Raw genomic sequence first — 4790 nt, forward strand, 5'->3', positions numbered from 1 at the left:
TCCTCCCCACCTTTCCTGTAGGCCCCTGTTAGGTACTGAGAGGCTGCTATAAGGTCTCCCCACAGCCTTCTCTTTCCCAGGCTGAACAACTCCAGCTCCCTAATCCTGTCCTTGTAGGAGAGGGGCTCCAGCCCCTTGGTCATCTTTTTGGCCCTTCCCTGGAGTCGTTTTAATAGGCCCATGTCCTTCTTGTGCTGGGGGCCCCAGAGCTGAACACAGTGCTCCAGGTGGTGTCTCAAAAGCAGTAAGACCTCAGAGTCATTTTCTCCAAGCAGTAAGCAGTTTAATTTTGCTCACAGCAGCAGTGCTGCTCACCACTGCTGAAATATGTTCTCAATCCTGTGTGCTTGTAAGAGGCATGAGTGCCTTATGCCAAATTCTAGCCTAAATTCTAAACCAAGTGCAGGTGTGAGATTGTGATGCCTGTCCTGGCTTGTGCAGGTCGAAAGGTTAGATGATTAATTCTACTTCTGTTTTGGCCTACATGGCCCCCACTCCCTCCCCCCCACCTTTTAGGCATGTGTGTTCCCAAAAACGTCCACTGTGAGGAGCTGTTTTCTGTCAGTGGACAAGACATGGCTCACAGTAAAAGCTGTTGTTGACTTACTGGGAATATATGCGTTTTCCTCTTTCTGCAGCAAAAGAACTTATTGAGTCTTTTATAGAGTTGAAGAGTTTCTTTCTCTATGGCTCTGCTAAACAGATCAACTATGGCTGATGCCATGAGAAAGCGTTTTGAGATTTTCCTGGCTACAAGACAGCTGTTGTCCCCTGCCTCCCCTCCTGATGGGCTTCTGCAGCATACAGTGGGCTGCCTATACATTTGTCATAATGTGGACAGGTATTTTAGGTAAAAGCACCCATGTTTCTTATTTGCTTGCTGAGGAGTGCTGTGCAAACTTCAAACCTTCATATATATGAATACACGTGGGACATTTGTGTTTTTTACATTGCGTTAGCTGACTTGGCAACTATTCCAATTAACAAAAAACATAAGGGGAAATGGAAAACGTAGCCTAACACTTTATTTCCATGTTGATGCATTATAATGATTCCCTTAAAATGTCTTGTCTTATTCTTCAGGGAAGCCTTATCTCGTCTGCATATGATGTTCAAAAAGGGCCTGCTGGAAGATCCAAGTCCAGTCTGCACTCATGAAGCACCTGCTATGCAGGTAAGTTTTCAAAATGAATGTTTCTTTCAGTGGTTCTGCAAGATACAGATCTGGAGAGAAAACTGAAAAAAACAAACCCATTGCGGTGTCATAAAGTATGTTTCTCATCTTCTCTAAGGATTCATCCTTCTTCTAAGGATGAAACAACTCGGTGATAAAGTGCAAAAAGTTTATAGATGTCAGCTTTGTATGGAAATTGTATGGACTAGGATGTCAATTCCTGCATTTATTCAAAAGGAACGTGCGTGATGTTTCCATAACGTGGTGTCTAGCTCACGTGTGCTGCACGGTAGCAGTGACCTTCTTTCTGCTCTGGATTGCTAGTCTGGCTACAGTGGAGGGGCTTAGAGAGAGGGTTGCAAGTGAGGGGAGCGCTGCAGTATGTAGCCCTGTGGGAGCACATGCTTGCCAACAGGATCCTCCACTCTCATGTGACGTTCTTCCTCTTCCACAGCAAGGCAGACTTCTTGTGGGGATTTGAAGGGTGGAAGCTGAGTGTAAAAAGTCAGTGCAAAATATGAGCCTTCAGCAATTAACAGGAATTTGGAATGGGCACCTCATCAAGGTGTTTTTTTTTAACCTTTTAGGTAGTATAGGCCTGTACTTTTTATATAAACTGGTTCTGTTGGCCTTATTAAGGACAAAAGGGTGAAAGAGAAAGCTTAAGAAACTGAGCCAGGTGTTTCTCTCCAATTCCTTGGTGAAATTATCTCTGCCCTGAGGTAATGGGCTCAAGTGTCAAGATTTTGTTGAAATAATAAACAAGAACGCAAGAGTTAAACGTCCATGTCAGTAAATCACTGCAACTTTGCGAGGCTGGTGAAGAATAGATCAAATCAACTTCCTATCACAGTATCAGTAGCTTGCCAAATTCAAATTGCTACTGTAAAAAAAAAAAAAAAAAAACCTCTCTACATGAAATCTGATGAAAATATTTTATTTCTGTCAGAGTTTAGTCCTTTCCTAACCTTGTATAAAGAAATGGAAGAAGCAATTGTTTTCCTTATAACCAGGACTCTTATCGATAATCCACCCAGAAATGGGACATGATTTCTGCTGGCAAAAGAAATGAACAAGTCATTATCCAGGATTGATGGTGAACTTATCCATTTAATGATGTATAAGAGGAGCTAAATGACTTTTTTTTTTGTTTAACAGTTTGTACTTTCTCTTTATATTTCATTACTGTAAAAAAAAAAAAAAAAAAGCTGCTATTTGCATTTATCTCGTAATACATAATCTTTCTAAGATGAGTAATCACTGGTCATATCAGCTTCTCATTTTGTCTCACCTTCACTCTGGGGACTTGTACTAAGGAGAGGACAAACTGGGGAATTCCTTCTGGGGTATGTTGATACTTGCATTTTCCAGTGAAGTTATGCTTACCATGTTCATATAGAGATGAATCCAAGCTGTTGTTCTTCTCATAAAGCTTCCAACTATAACCTTTCTCCAGAATGCTTTGACAAATAGAGCTGTGGTTCCTGTACAGCTGGAATCAAACAACAGAGATGTGATGAAACTTTGGGTTCTGTGGATAGCTCCTGGCAAGCGATGGCTGATCTCATGTAAGGAGCTGATCAGATAGAAATAATCAGTGAACCAAATATTATACTTTGCAGTGTGTGTACAATTGCCTTGGTAGCTTTCAAAAGAGCGTATTTATTCTTGTAGTTGGGGATTTTAAAAAGTCCACCTTGTTCTTACACCTCAAAAACTATCTTCATTCTTTAAGCCCAACACACATTCATACTTTCTAGATTTAGTAAAATAAAAAAGGGCTTGATTTTTATTTTTTTTTTTTTTTTTGTTGTGGATGTCAGGTCTTCGGCCATTGTATCTGTTGATGTCTGTACACTTGAGATATATGCTGTTGTAATTGGTCTCTAACTTCAAAATAACCAAGTTTTTAAAAAAAAAAATAAAACCATGTGAGGAGAGAATACTGATATCTTTCTAAGGGAAGAATTGAGCTCAGAAGTGAACTTGGAACTGTTCCTCAGCATCTTTTTAAAAACTGATCAGCATGTCCATTCTCAACCATGACTGACTTCGGTGCTGGGCAAGAGAATTAGGAGCTAATTCCAGATGGCAGTTATTGAAGAACCAGTCAGAAAGTAGAATTATCTCTGTGTTTATATATTAATATTTCTACCAGAATGAGTTTCTTTTGCTACAATACTATTGAAGTTTTCTCAGACCTGCTAATGTAAATTTATTGCAGTATGAAACTGTAGTTGTGTTCTAGTCCTGTTCTGTTTGGCAACTTCTGCTCCCTGCTATACCTATGTCAAAACAGGCTCATTGGTGAAATTTGCTTCTATGTTTTTTTTCTTCCTAAGATATGCTTTTATGTTTGTTTTGTTTTTTTTTTCTTCCTCAGGTATTCATCTGATGTATTTCTTTGTGTTAAGTTGTATTCCAGATGGACATTTAACTGCTAGTGTTCTTGTGGTCAAATAAAATTTAATTAAGTTCCTGGAAAAATGAACAGATTTTTTTTTTTATAGAAAAAGCAAAGCACGTTTTAGGTCTTCAAAAATAAATTACCCTCTGTGCTGCTTGTCTGTAGCCTTTTTCAATTTCACTCTAATGGAGCACCATGTGCCTGAGTGGGAACACATTCTCTAGTACTGTGTAATTGGGTGGTATCTGACTTAATGTGGGCTCCGCACAGAAGTGGGTTTAAAATCAAAGAGTTGGGGAGCAAGTGAGAAGATAACTTTTCATAACCCAGCAGGCTAGTGCTGTGAAGCTTGTAATGGAATTTCTGGACAGATTTTACAGATGCCAGAGGTTTAGATACTTTGGATACGCTTCAACCCAGCAGAGCCTCTTTGGCATGTTCTCTGCCTCTGTGGCAGTGTTAAATTTTATGACAGTGTTTTACAAGAGGAAACAAGATACTTTAGGGGTGGTGTCCTGACATCTGAAACAAGGTATTATGGCGATGGTGTCCTGCCATCCGAAACAAGACACTACAGGGATGATGTCCTGATATAGACTGTGAAATCTCAACCCGTTTGTTTTAGCAGCAGCATTTCCAAGAGAGACAACTACACACACACTCCTATTTCCTATATCATCAGGTCAATTATGATACTGAAAATGGCTTTGGAGGATGTAAGAATTGAAAGTCTCTTTTGCCCTAGGCGGTAGGTATCAGCTCAGCTGCTGGTTTTAGTCTGTGTAGTGTTATAAACAATTTAAGTTTGTGGTAGCGAACTACTGACTTGATTAGTAATCTGACTCTTCTTTTTCATTTTTTCTTTTTATTTCTCGGAGATCAGCCGTTGAACTGTGGGGGCGTTCAACTCCCAGAGCCCTGGGAAGGCGTACTATTAGTGGAAGTTCAGCAATTATGCTTTATCGTGAGACCTGGAGTGGTTTCTCTGTGGTGGTTATCTTAAGAAGGTGCTTGCTAGGGGACCCACATCTTGCTTGCAGACTTCTGAGGATGATATCTGCTAACAGTGCCAGAAAATCCACAGGTTCACTGTGTGTGCACAGAATTTTTGAGCAGCTGCTAACGGGATCCTGTTAGAATTACTTTTCCTTCTGTCTATAATCAGCAGAATTCCTCTGGCTCAGTATTTTGGGTGACCTGCTCTAAGCA

Source organism: Cygnus olor, chromosome 4 (genome assembly GCF_009769625.2).
Source record: "Cygnus olor isolate bCygOlo1 chromosome 4, bCygOlo1.pri.v2, whole genome shotgun sequence".
In the NCBI taxonomy this organism is placed as follows: domain Eukaryota; kingdom Metazoa; phylum Chordata; class Aves; order Anseriformes; family Anatidae; genus Cygnus; species Cygnus olor.